Raw genomic sequence first — 15,713 nt, forward strand, 5'->3', positions numbered from 1 at the left:
AAGACGATCCAAATGACGCGACGAATGGATTTTTCTTATGCCAAACACTAAGGCATAATATAAGGATGCTTACATAAATTTTTGGATGTCCGGATGTATTCAGAACGTAAGTTATGCGCGAAAGTGCAAACTTGTGCACTTTTTGACACTTTTAGTCCCTGAATGATCCAAAAGTTTGTTTTAGCATACCAAACCCCTCAAAGCCTATTTCTAAGCTATGTAAAGGATATTTATGGTATGTTTAACTTATGGAAATATTCCGGAATGTTCGTTACAGTTCAAATTGGCATACTTTCGTAGTTTGTCAAGTTTAGTCCCTGTAAGCGAATTAACTTGTTTTTGCTATACCAAAGCCTTCAAAACTTATTTCTAAGTTATGTAAAGGTTATTTAAGGTACGTTGAGTATATGTTGATGTTCCGGAGTATTTGTCGCATTAAACTGAGTACGTTTACGCACTAGTTAACGTATAACTCTCCAGAAAGCGATGTAGAGTTTGAAATTGAACAAAAGTCAAAACACGAAAAATGTAAAACACAATGAAACAAACATTGGGACCAAATAACATTATTTTATTGATAATTGAACTGTTCACAATGATTACAGGCATAATTGTTACATTAGCGGTTAGTTTACGGTTATTTTTCAGAGATTTCTGCAGGAACTGTTATTGGGGTTTTAGAGGTTTTAAGTGTTCTTCCTAGTCCGATAGTTGTGAGGTGAGGATTAGTTAGGTTTGTCTTCGTCTCTTGGCGGTTTAGGATCTGATTTCGTGTGAGCGGGTCTTCATTCACTGTCTCTTGATTATTACATATCTGAATCTAATGAATTTGTCATAGATTACCCCTTTACACTTTTAGTGAATTGAGATTGTCGCGCTGTGAGGCAGACTCTCTTTAGGGTACTTTAGTATTGTTGGATTTGTCGTGAGACTATTCAACCAACCGGTGTGTTTAATAGCTTTTAAGGGTCGAGGATACTCTAGGATTTCCTATCAGTTTCGTATCATAGATCCTGGTTCCATCTAGTTACCAATACCGTTAGAAAACCATTATTCAGAAATAGGATTCCAAACATAGGTGGTGCTTTATCATCATCTGATCACATCCAAAGTCTTAGTTCGTATCCTTGTTAGCTTTAATTAATCCTTTAATTAAGTTCATTAGATTTTTAGAAAACCCCCCTTTAAATAACAAAACAAATTAAGTCGAGTCAGTATAGATAGTAGTCGAGTCTAGTAATCGTTTTCAGTAGAGTCTCGTGGGTTCGATACTCAGACTTACTTTAGTTGTACTGCATTGACCGGTACACCTGTCGGTTGTGTGGTTTAGGTTTAGAGAGTCTTAGTTATAAATTGAAAATTTAGAGTGTCTAGTTTAGTTAATTTACTTAATTTTAATTAATCCACTTTGATCACATCAGTCACACCCCTGATTTTCTGCTTCCGTGGGCCCGATCGCGGTGGATATCGGTGTGACAATTGTATACCAGTTTCACACCGCAACGGAGATAGGGCGTTATAACGAAGTTCGAGTATTAGAAACTCCCATGTTATATTATAACTTTGAGTATCAATATCTGATACGACAACCCATAGGTGGATCGAAATCAAAATTTTAAAATGGACTTTGGAGACATCGTAGGTCTTGCCATTGGAGTCGCAAATTCCAAAGCTATAGGCTGAACCTTATCCAGCCTACTATTTAGATTCACCACCTGTAAGTTATCTTTAAAATACGTTAGCTATCGCTGGTAAATATAGTTAACCGACTCATTTTTAAAACATTTAATTTTCATTGGGACAACTATCCTTGTTATCAGTTTTACATGCTTGTCACATTCGGGAACCAGTATGGAAACCAGTGTTATCGATATACACACCATATTTAGTGACAGTCAGGTGTATGACTACATACACTTACGACCATTATAATAAATAATCAGGGAACCTAGCTACGGTACTATCAACCTCCAAATGTTTTATATTAATCAAGTAATACGAATTAAATTGGATTATCAACATTCTAAAATCATTTAGCTAATTTCAATGCCCGAACCAAGGGGTTTTAAACTTATATCCCAAGTTTTGATAAAAGTAGTTAAAAAGTATTTACATGTACTAGCGATTGAGCACAACGTATTCGGTTCGTAGTATAGCTGGACTCAAAGTTTATTGGTTTACGATGCGATTACTGGAGGGCTCTATAGTCAAGAGTGAATGGAAATAATATCCATGAGAATCGTTTACTGATCATTAATAGTCTTTGAGAATTGATCGGTTAACGTGGATTTAAGCACGGTTCCGCTAGATTAAGTGTTGACCAGATAGAATTTTGGTTATAACCATATGAGTGAAGAGTCTCGAGTAATATGGTTAGTTAACCTTACATTCTGGTTTGAAAAGGTTTTGACCCGTTATGATTTGTTTATATGGTTTAAGCCATTTTAACAAGTCATATGCGTAAATACGGGTTCGAACGGGAAAATGAGTTTGTGACAAATCAGACTTGTTAAAGTATATTATTGTTATGTTTTACAAACACTTTTGATGTCAAAATATTACATTACATATATTTAAAGATCATTCTTTGTTAATTACATAAAGCTGAGTTTGACTTTTACAAAAGTCAAGGTTGACTTGTTGATTTGACCCATTTAGACGTGATGATCACGAGACATAAATATAGGGTTTTACTACATTATAAAGACCATTTGGTTGAATTTGATTTAAAATTGGTTGACCAAAGTGGTCAGAATTGAAAGTCAAACAGAATAGTCAAACTGTTTGAAATTCTCGACACTTGGACGGAATTAAGCCATGCAACTATTTGCAAGTGAAAGAGCTACTAAAAGGGACTCACTAATTTTAGATGGCGATTCCAGAAAACCAAACCGAAGGAGAAGCTTCGAGATGTAGAATAAGAGACTCACACAAGACTTTGAAAAGTAAAGTGTGTTTGGAATGAAGAATATGGAGCTCAAGAGGGTTATTTATAGCAAAGGGGGAGCATGAGGAGTGGACAAGTGTCCAAGGAAGCATATATGAGTGATTAGTGTCCTCAAATGTGTCAAAACCAGAAGGAATGGTGGTAAGAATGAAGAAAGGTGGCAAAAAAAGGTGAAATGTTGCTATCCAGCGAATTTTGTGTTCTCTAATACCCGTAGCAGACCTCAAGGAAAATCCCATATGGTCTGTAAGAGTGTGACAATTTTTTTTTCTAATTTTTGTCATTTCAGGCCCCTCAACTTCTTATTTTGCTCTTTTGTCGATTCTAACCCTTCCATTTTACCTTAGTTAATTATGAGGTGAGTTTCAAGACACGTGTCACTTAAAAGTTATCGGGAATAACTGGGTTGTTACACAAGGTTTTCAATGGAAAAGCTCCTTTGGTCACAACTGTTACGGAGGATATCAAAGAAAATTCTTCTTGGTGGATGGTGAAACAAAACAAGATGGGTGGGCTTACGATGGAAGATTGAAGCAGCTTTGAAGGGGTATGATTTGGTTAATGTTATCTTCTCTGTTTTGTTCTGTTTGGGGATGCCCCTTCAGACTGTATTGTTTCATGTTTATGTTCTTGATATGTTTTCTTTGGTTGGCAAAAAAAAAAAAAAATACATATATATACTAAGTTCACTATATTTTTGTTATTAATTTGATCGAGTGGAATTAACTAATTCAAACCGAATAAAAATCAGACTCTTTTAAATCTATTTCGAATTAGAATGCAACTTCAAAAATTTGAATAATGCAATACCATCAACTTAAGGAACCCAAATTTCGATTCATTTGACACCTATAAAAGGTTCCATACTTTTCCATACTTGTTTTATCAAACCGTCATTCAAGGGTCTAAAGCTTCTTTTTAACGACTTTGTCAAACACTTTTATGTAAAGCAAACTAGCAAAAGTATATAGAAAGGTGGCTCTTTGATACTTTTGTAATACTTGAAAAAGTGACTAATATTTTGGAGAAAATAAGAGTAGCAAAGATATTTGCTTTACTATGTAAATATCTAAAATATTTTAAAAAAAGTTTAACGATTTATTGAAAAAACGGAATAGTAATATAACTTAAAATTGTGTTATAAATTTATACAGGTATATATTTGAAGCTTTAAACTTTGATGGATTCATAAAATCATACTAGAGTTTTATCTGCTTAAATTCATATATGTGTAAAATGTAACATATAAATTACATTAATTGAGGCATAAAACTAACCCCTTTTAGTACTAATGTTGGAAAAAGTGTGTTTTTGTCTTTCTTTTGTATTTTCAGGACCAAATGAGCTTAAACGAACAAAAAGAACAAATATGCAGCAAAAACTAACATAAATACAAAGGAAAATAATAAACGTGGCATGCCTGACCCCTCGAAAGCATCTTCCCAAGCAAAAGCAAGAAACAGAGGGCTGACCACGGCCCGTGCCCACTGGACACGGGGGCGTGGTCAGGTGTCTGCAGAAATAGACAAAGCTATGAAAGCTTCTATGCCCACCACAGGGGCGTGCCCAGCTCAGCACGGGGCGTGGTCAACGCTAAAATTTGCAGAATCTTGCAAATCTTGATAGTACAGATACGCTTCTGCACACGGAGCCGTGCCCAGCGAACACGGGGCCGTGTGGAGCCTAATGCAGACAATTGCAATTAATGAAGGAAGAGAAAGGAGATGGTCACGGGGGCGTGTCCACTGGACACGGGGCCTTGGCTGGGCTTCTGTTCAGGCTATAAATAGGGGTGATTGGCTCACTTCAAAGGCATCCCTTGGCAAACCACCTCTCTCTCACTTTTCCACCATTCCACCACCACTACAACACCCACATCCACCACCACCATCCATCATCCACCTTAGAGTGTGTGTAGTAGTCTCGAGATCCAAGATTGATCGTAAGAGTTCTTGTCAATCAAAGACCATGTTTGGCTAAGTCTTTTACATCACTTAGTGAAGACAAACATTTAATGTATTACTTTTGATTTTTAATCTTTTCGCACTTTTTATTTGGTTTTGTATTAATGACTTTAATAACTAGTTTCTTATGTTGAAGGTGAAACTTCTTTATCATTTGTCCGTGGTGTCTTGGCATTACTTTACTGTCTATATAAAGTAAAAGATTTTCACCATTCATATCTCTACGGTCTATATAGAGATATGTTGGCTACCTGATCGGGGGTTAAGGGAATGGCTTAGTAAGGTTTTTGCCTTGTTCAGTGTATAGATTCTGCAAGGACCTGGGTCAAGCTTACTAGGACCTCCTTCAATACCCACTGGTATTGGATGGCGGGGGTGCGAATGGCTTGATCCCCTCATATGTAAACTACTATTAATACATTAAACTAGCTACTTGGGATTGTATCCCTGCTGACTCAAACCACTTAGCCGAGGGTAACGTCACCTTCCAAAGAGGGGCCTACCACTTTTCGCATTAAAACTTAATTAATTATCTTTCAATATTCCGACCCTTTGGGATTGTATCCTTGCTGACTCAAACCACTGGGTTGAGGGTAACGCCACCTTCAAAAGAGAGGTCTACTACTATAACTAAGATAATCTCTTAAAAGGTGCAAAAGTCTGGAAATCATCAAAGGGTACATTAAAGGCGAGTCGGATTCAAGTGATTCATCTTGTCTATCTGTTTTTATTTTTATTTCAGCATTTTTAGTTTTATTTTTCATGTTTAAAATCTTTTCTCAAAAAATTTGGTTTGATTAGACGTTGAGGATAAACCGGTACTAAAAGCTCTTATGTCCTTGGACGACCTCGGTATCTTACCAACGCTATACTACGCTCACGATGGGTGCACTTGCCCATGTGTGTGTTTAGTATTAGTAGAATATCGTGTTTTATGAATTTAAAACTTGACTAATGTGTAAAATGGGCTTAAAATATTAATAAAAACATATTACGATTCGCACACACCAAGTTTTTGGCGCCGTTGCCGGGGACACAAGAATTTTAAGAAAGCTTCAAATCGACGGCCTAATCAGTTTTCAAAACCTTTTTAAAACTGCGCGCATATTTTTACATTTTTATGTAGTTTTTGCATTACAGTAGTCTGAACACGGGGCCGTGCTCATTTAACACGCCCCCGTGCTGCATAAAACTAGTCACATTTTTCAAAACGCCCAGATACAGAACCTAACCACGGGGCCGTGCTCATTGAACACGGGGCCGTGCTCAGCCTTTGTTTATTTTTTATTTTTGTTTTTTGGTCCCGAGACTCTGTTGTGGTCTGCTGAGTGATTCTTATGGATCAATACCTAGGAGGTTACAACTACCACTATGAGGAGGATGATTATAAAGAAGAGTATTGTACCATTCGTGGTAATCCTCATTCGGTACAATATTGTGACCTCTTTGAACCATCCCCTTCATACACATACTATGAGGAGCCCCGGTACGAGCCATCCACTTCATACACATACTATGAAGAGCCAAGGTATAAACAACCCACCTCATATGAGGAACGAAGTTATAAGCCCTCTCCTTCATATGCTTAATATGAGGAACCATGGCGTGAACAACCCACCTCATATGAGTATTATGAAGAACCATGTTACGACCCTTATCCACCATATACTTACAATGAGGAACAATGGTATGAATCGCTTTGACGAATCACCAACTATCTTACCCGTAGCCGAAAAGATAATAGAACACCTTAAAACTATCGAGCGCTATATAAAAGAAGCCCGCGCAAGGGAAGAGGTAATATGTACTAAAGAAGTGATAGTTGAAGAGGTAAAAATGGAAGAACAAGTAAGTGAAAAACTGACACATGAGCTAAACAACGAAAAAGGTGAGTCTAATAACGTTAAAATTCAAGAAGAGTCTAATTTTCAAGAAATTAATCTCTTATCACCTTCTTTCGAAAATCATTGTTTAATACCTACTCATGCTAAGTTTTTAAAAGAATTAAACACTAACACTAAAATTGACGAAATGGTAAGCATTAAATTAACAAATGATCAAACTACGCTAATAAAAGATGATCCGTTTGAAATTAACATTACATCGGTTTCATGTTTCTTTCAAAATTCCTTTATTAGTAATATTACTATTGATAAAGATCTTCGTGTTAAAATAATGCCAAACTACATTTTCCAAAAATTAAGTATTGGTGATTTTTCTCCACTTCAAATACCCATTTTTCTATCTAATCAGAAAACAATAAAATCAATAGGAGTAGTTGAAGATGTGTTAGTCCAAACAAATCAAATGGTAATCCCAACTGACTTCGTCATCCTTGATGACGCTCCACTAGTGTTGGGACGACCTTTTGTAAAACCCACGAAGCTTTGAAAAATCGGAAGCATAACAATCTACCCATTCAATTAGGGGCATTCAAAAGAAGTGTCGATCTTGAGCGTTCAATGAAATATCCAATCGGCAATGATGACCCCCTAATTGAAGATGAAGATGAACCACCCGATACAAAAGAAGAAATCGACCACTTTGTTGAAGAAGAGGTCGCCATTGAACAAACCTTTTTGGTTCTTGACCAAAATGAGCAACCAAATAAGGAGTCTCACAAAGACCCACCACTTGAGCTCAATGAACTTCCAAAAGGTTTGGAATATGCTTTTCTCGACAAGAAAGGTAAGTTACCTGTAATTATTTGGTCAAAATTAACTAGTGTAGAAAAAGAAAAATTAATCACACTTTTGAAAAAACACAAAAACGTGATCGCTTGAAAGCTTGTAGATATCAAAGGAATAAGCCCTTCCATGTGCACGCATAAAATTTTAATGAATGATGACTATAAATCGGTAATATAACCACAACGTAGAGTAAATCCAAACGTCCAAGAAGTGGTTAAAAATGAAGTCATCTTACTTGACGTCAGACTCATTTACCCGATTTCCGATAGTCCTTGGGTAAGTCCCGTCCAAGTAGTTCCTAAGAAATGAGGTATGACGGTGGTTACTAACGAAAAAAATGAATTAATACCAACAAGAACTGTCACAGGATGGAGAGTGTGTATAGATTATCGTTGATTAAATGAGGCAACAAGGAAAGATCATTTTCCTTTACCTTTTATTGATCAAATGTTAGAAAGATTATCCGGTCACAAATTTTATTGTTTCTTAGATGGTTTTTTAGGTTACTTTCAAATACCGATAGCACCCGAAGACCAAGAAAAGACAACATTCACATTTCCCTACGGAACTTTTGCTTATCGACGCATGCCTTTTGGTCTATGTAATGCCCCCGCAACCTTTCAACGTTGCATGGTGGCCATCTTCCTTGATATGATAGAAAAGACTATGGAAGTCTTCATGGACGACTCTTCTATCTTTGGAGATTCATATGACCAATGCCTCGATAACCTTGAACGAATGCTACCCCGATGTGAGGAAACTAACCTCGCCCTTAATTGGGAAAAATGCCATTTCATGGTAATGGAGGGAATAGTACTCGGTCATAAAATCTCAAGCGAAGGAATGGAGGTTGATTGGGCTAAAATAGACACTATTTCTCGATTACCACCCCCATCCTCCGTTAGAGCCATTAGAAGTTTCCTAGGGCATGCCGGATTTTATAGACGATGTATCAAAGAATTTTCTAAAATCCCAAGACCTTTAACAAAATTACTTGAAAAAGATGCGCCATTCATCTTTGACAAGGATTGCAACAAAGCATTTTTAACACTAAAAGAAATGCTAGTCAATGCACCTATCATGATAGCACCTGATTGGAAATTACCTTTTGAAATCATGTGTGATGCAAGTGCCTTTGCAGTTAGAGCCGTCTTGGGAAAAAGAAAAGATAAGCATTTTCACCCAATATATTACGCTAGTAAAACACTTAACGATGCACAAGAAAATTACACAACAACTGAAAAGGAATTACTAGTTGTAGTATTTGCTTTTGATAAATTTCGTTCTTATCTTGTTCTTTTTAAAACGATAGTTTATACAGACCATGCAGCAATTCGTTATCTTTTTAAGAAACATGATGCCAAACCATGTTTAATCAGATGGATTCTACTCCTCCAAGAATTCGACATTGAAATAAAAGACAAAAGAGGAGCAGAAAACACCATTGTAGATCATCTATCCCGCTTGGAAGATCCAGCTTTGGAGGCAACTAGGGACGAGCTAATCAACGAAAAATTCCCAACGGAGTCCTTAGAAATGGTGGAATACCGAGAAGAGCCATGGTACGCCGACTACGCCAACTACTTAGCTAGTGGAATAGTCGCAAAAGGATGGTCACATCATCAAAGAAAAAAATTCTTTGCCGATGTAAACCATTATTTTTTGGAAGATCCTTATCTTTTCAAAATGTGTGCTGACCAACTTATCCGCCGATGCGTACATGGTGGTGAAGCAAGAAGAATTCTTTGCCATTGTCATGAAGGTCCATACGGAGGACATCATGGTGCCGCTAGTACTACATGAAAGGTATTTGATTCAGGATTTTATTGGCCAACCATTTACAAAGACGCCCAAAGTCTTATCAAGACATGTGATGCTTGCCAACGATTAGGTAATATTTCTTCCAAAAACGAAATGCCACAAAATGGCATTCTTGTTTGTGAAATTTTTGATGTGTGGGGACTCGACTTTATGGGACCTTTCCCACCGTCAAAAGGAAACAAATATATACTTGTGTCAGTGGATTACTTGTCAAAATGGGCCGAAGCCGAAGCTCTTCCAACAAATGATGGAACAGTTGTGGTAAGATTCCTGAAACGATTATTTTCTCATTTTGGAACTCCAAAAGCATTAATTAGTGACAGGGGTACCCATTTTTGTAATCATCAACTTGAAAAAATTTTAACAAGATATGGGGTCTATCACCGGATCTCAACAACATATCACCCTCAAACAAATGGACAAGCCGAAGTGACTAATCGAGGTTTAAAGAGAATACTTGAAAAAACCGTAGGGTTAAATAAAAAGGAATGGGCTGATAAATTAGATGACACTTTATGGGCTTTTCGAACTGCATATAAAACAACCATAGGTACTACCCCATATAAGCTTGTCTATGGAAAAAGTTGTCATTTGCCAGTAGAAATAGCACACAAAGCCTACTGGGCAATAAAAAACGTAAAATTAGACATAGAAATTGCCGGTAAAAATCGATTTTGTTAATTAAATGAATTAGACGAATTAAGGAATCACGCATATTCTAACTCCGAAATTTATAAGGAAAGAATGAAAAATTTACATGATAAACATATTAAACCTAATGAATTTCGGATAAGAGATCAAGTTCTATTGTTTAATTCACGACTTCGACTATTTCCCGGTAAATTAAAGTCTAGGTGGTCAGGTCCTTTTTCTATCACCCATATTTTTCCACACGGTGCAATTGAAATTAAATCTCGGAATGGAATTCCATTCAAAGTCAATGGCCAATGGCTAAAGCTTTATCAAGGATTCATTGAGGATGAAGAGGAGGAGATCTCGCTACAAGCGGCCGAAGAATGAACGAAGGTTTGTGCACCAACATCATATCTTATAAGTAATGGACGTCGAGAAACCTTCAAAAATCGGTACGATTTCTAAAACCAAGTTTTGGGAAATAGGTCACTCACACGTGCACTAAAAAAATAAATTTTTTTAAGTTTTTACCCGCCCACGGGGCCGTGCCCACTGGACACGAGGCCGTGGCTGGCTACTGTCGGGGATAAAACCCCTTTTATCTTCTCATTTTCATTTCAACACGACCCGTTTCCCTGAAAACTCTCTGGTTCCTCCGTGAATCTTTGCAGATTTTCACGTTCTTCCACCGTTCAACATCATCAAGGTATGATTCTATCATCATAGTTAGTTAGTTTAATGATTTGCATGTAGATTAACATCGAAAATTTGGGGGAAAATCTAGGGTTCTTGGCTCACTTTAAAGGCATCCCTTGGCAAACCACCTCTCTCTTACTTTGCCACCATTCCACCACCATTACAACACCCATATCCACCACCATCATCCATCATCCACCTTAGAGTGTGTGTAGTAGTCTCGGAATCCAAGATTGATCATAAGTGTTCTTGTCAATCACATGCCATATTTGGCTAAGTCTCTTACATCACTTGGTGAAGGCAAGCATTTAATGTATTACTTTTGATTTTTAATCTTTTCGTACTTTTTATTTGATTTGTATTAATGACTTTAATAACTAGTTTCTTATGTTGAAGGTGAAACTTCTTTATCATTTGTCTGTGGTGTCTTGGCATTACTTTACTGTCTATATAAAGAAAAGATTTTCACCATTCATATCTCTACCGTCTATATAGAGATATGTTGGCTACCTGGTCGGGGGTTAAGGGAATGGTTTAGTAAGGTTCTTGCCTTGTTCAGTGTAGATCCTACAAGGACCTGGGTCAAGTTTACTAGGACCTCCTTCAATACCCACTGGTATTAGATGGCGGGGGTGTGAATGGCTTGATCCCCTCATATGTAAACTACTATTAATACATTAAACCGGCTACTTGGGATTATATCCCTGCTGACTCAAACCACTTAGCCGAGGGTAACGCCACCTTCAAAAGAGGGCCTACCACTTTTTCGCATTAATAACTTAATTAATTATCTTTCAATATTCCGACCCTTTGGGATTGTATCCTTGCTGACTCAAACCACTGGGTTGAAGGTAACGTCACCTTCAAAAGAGGGGCCTACTACTATAACTAAGATAATCTTTTAAAAAGTGCAAAAGTGCGGAAATCATCAAAAGGTACATTAAAGGCGAGTCGGATCCAAGTGATTCATCTTGTCTATCTGTTTTTATGTTTATTTCAACATTTTTAGTTATATTTTTCATGTTTAAAATCTTTTGTCAAAAACTTTGATGTGATTAGACGTTGAGGATAAACCGGTACTAAAAGCTCTTGTGTCCTTGGACGACCTTGGTATCTTACCAACGCTATACTACGCTCACGATTTGGTGCACTTGCCCATGTGTGTGTTTAGTGTTAGTAGAATATCGTGTTTTATAAATTTAAAACTTGACTGATGTGTAAAATGGGCTTAAAATATTAATAAAAACATATTACGCTTCGCACACACCAATATTATATATCTTATACCTGCTTAAAGTATGTAAATTAATTTAAACAACAATTTTATAACAGGGTATCCTATATAAATTGGAGTTATGTGGAAAGCGACGAATATTTATTATTTAAAATTTTTATGCTTAAACAAGTGTAATTAGGCTTTTGGACTGTCCCCGGATAGTTCCGGAACGGCGCCGGTGGGAACACCGTCCCCCCCCCCCGGCTTCGTCTTTGGCGTCGAGTATAGGACGATGGGAACGCTCCACAAGAAGACAAAAACAAGGCCTCTCTCTCTCACACACACACACCTATACATACAATATATCCACATTAAATCCACCACACATATAGTTGTGGTGGAAGATTACTTGATAAGAAATGTTGGAATACGATGCTAGAAATGAAGGAAAGCGATTTTAAGCTTTAAAGTGCTTAAATACCCTTAATGGGTCAAATAAGCACTTGAGCGTAAATGGGTTTTAATTAAGTAAGAAACCCGTGATTTATGATTAATATGATAGGAGATATTGAAATTATGAATCTCTTGAGTTTATAGATCAAATAAACATGTTTGTTTGATAAAATCACGAACGGGTCAAAATTTAGTAAAAAGGGTAATAAGTCGAAGACTTAAAAGTCAGAAATTTTGTTAATCTGGATGTTGGATTTTAACTCCATAAGATGGAGAATTAAATTACGAGCGCGTAAGAAAAAGAATCGGGTAAAACGGATTAAAAACGAGAGAGTTATGCTCGTTTCCGTGAAATCGGGTTATGCTGAGAATATGCAGCACCAGCTGCACACATTCTGTCGAAACAAGACCGTGGCATCGCGCCACGGCCAGGCCCTTTTGCCGTCGCGCGTGGCGACGACCTAAAACGCTGAAAACTATGTTTTTTTGGTTTATTTCGATTATTTGACCCAATTTTCTTGTTGTACTTGTTATTTAACTATCAAAACTGACTTCTAAGTTGGTTTTGATCATAGGTGAATGTCGAGAGTCCCGGATGAAGATCAAGTGGCGAGCAAGAACCGAACACACGTTAAATGAAGCTTCTGCGTCAAATCTTGAGTTGTTTTGCTAAAAGTGAATTATGTAAACATTTATAAACATGCTTTTGAAATGTTATAAACATATGGGAATGTTAGTATGACAAGTTTTTGTAAAGTCACATTTTAGCAATTTAAAATGTGTATCTTATTATTAAAAACGTTGATATATTGAGACAGGCGTTACAGTTTTAGAACTCGTCCTCGAGGTCTACTGAAATAAGTGCGGGTATTTCCTTTGCATCTCTGATTCAAGCTCCCAAGTGTATTCTGGCCCTCTCTTGGAGTCCCATATCACTTTGACCAGAACTAATCTCTTGTGTTTGAGGTTCTTGACTTTCATGTCTTCAATTTGTAGAGGTTTTTCTACATACTTAAGCTTCTCATTTACCTATATATCCTTAAGAGGCACTACTAGTGATTCATCGGCTAAGCACTTTTTGAGATTGCATACTGTATTCCTGCCATTTCCTCTGGCAGTTGTAGCTGATAAGCTACAGGTCCTATTCTTCTAATAATCTCAAAGGTCCAACATACCTGGGGCTTAGCTTTCCCCTTTTGATGAATCTTACTACTCCTTTCCTAGGAGAGACTTTTAATAATACCTTGTCTCCTACTTGAAATTTCAACGGTTTGCGCCTGTTGTCAGCATAACTCTTTTGTCTATCATGTGCTGCTTTTAGTCTTTCCTTGACTTGAATGATCTTGTACGTTGTTTCTTGTACTATCTCAGGTTCGGATAGTTGCTTTTCTCCAATTTCTGGCCAACAGACTGGAGTTCGGCACTTTCGTCCATAAAGTGCTTCGAATGGTGCAACATTGATATTGGTATGATAGTTGTTGTTGTATGAAAATTCTATCAATGGTAAGTGATCATCCCAATTTCCTCCGAAATCAATTACACAAGATCTAAGCATATCTTCCATTGTCTGAATTGTACTTTCGCTTTGCCCGTCTGTTTGAGGATGATAAGCGGTGCTTAGATTTAGCTTGGTTCCCATTGCTTTTTGGAAACTTGTCAAAAATGAGAGGTAAAACGACTATCTCTATCAGATTCAATTGATAAAGGAATTCCATGTAATGAAACTATTTCATTTACATACAACTTAGCTAACTGTTCCATACTGAAAGTTTCCTTCATTGGTAAGAAATGAGCTGACTTAATTAGTCTGTCTACAATCACCCAGATTGTATCATTACCTTTTCTTATTTTGGGTAATTTGGTAACAAAATCCATTGTTATTAATTCCCATTTCCAAACTGGTATTTCTAATTGTTGCAACAAACCTGAAGGTTTCTGATGTTCAGCTTTAACTTGTGAACAAGTTAAACACTTAGAAACATAGGCTGCGATATCCTTCTTCATTCCTATCCACCAAAAATTCTTTCTTAAGTCCTGATACATCTTATCACTTCCAAGATGCATCGTATATTTAGACTTATGGGCTTCCTCTAATATACGGTGGCGTAGGTTTTCTAATTTGGGTATCCACATTCTTTTCTTATGGAATCTCCAAATTCCATCTGTTCCTTGTTCTAATTCCTTAATCATTCCTTTCAATTTTTCAATATCATCCTTGATTACCGATTCTTGTGCTTTTCTAATTTGTTCATTTAAATCTACTTGTAGATTTAATTTAAGAGAACGTACTCTTTTTGGCTTTTCATGATGCTTTCGACTTAAAGCATCAGCTACTACATTAGCCTTTCCTGCATGATACTGGATATTACAATCATAATCACTACGAACCTCCATCCAGCGTCTTTGCCTCATATTCAACTCCTTTTGCCCAAAGACATATCTTAAACTCTTATAATCGGTGAAAATGGTAAACTTACTACCGTAAAGGTAATGTCTCCAAATCTTAAGGGCAAAAATTATAGCTCCTAATTCCAAATCATGGGTTGAATAATTCTCTTCATGATTCTTAAATTGTCTAGATGCATAGGTTATAACCTTTTGACGTTGCATCAACACACATCCATAACCTAACTTAGAAGCGTCACAATATACTACAAAGTCTTCAGTTCCTTCTGGTAACGCGAGTATGGGTGCGTTGGTTAATCTTTGCTTAAGAATTCTAAAGGCTTCTTCTTGTTTTGGTCCCCATTCAAACATAACAAATTTACAGGTTAGCTTAGTTAAGGGAATGGCTATTCTAGAAAAATCTCGGATAAATCTTCTATAATAACCGGCCAATCCTAGGAAACTTCTAACCTCGGTTGGTGATTTAGTAGTTTTCCATTTGGTAATCGCCTCAATCTTTGTAGGATCCACATGAATTCCTTCATGATTGACTAAATGTCCAAGAAATTGCACTTCTTCTAACCAAAATTTGCATTTTGAAAATTTAGCGTAAAACTTTTCTTTTCTCAGCAAATTTAGGAGTGCATGTAGATGCGTTGCATGTTCCTCTTTACTCTTAGAGTGAATGAGAATATCATCTATAAATACAATTATGAATTTATCCAAATATGGCTTACATATTCGGTTCATCATGTCCATAAATGCGGCTGGGGCATTGGTTAAACCAAATGGCATGACAGTAAATTCATAATGGTCATACCTTGTCCTAAAGGCGGTTTTAGGAATGTCCTCTTCCTGTACCTTTAATTGATGATATCCTGAGCGTAAATCGATATTAGAGAAAAATC

The sequence above is a fragment of the Helianthus annuus genome, chromosome 2 (assembly GCF_002127325.2).
Source record: "Helianthus annuus cultivar XRQ/B chromosome 2, HanXRQr2.0-SUNRISE, whole genome shotgun sequence".
Classification (NCBI taxonomy): Eukaryota; Viridiplantae; Streptophyta; class Magnoliopsida; order Asterales; family Asteraceae; genus Helianthus; species Helianthus annuus.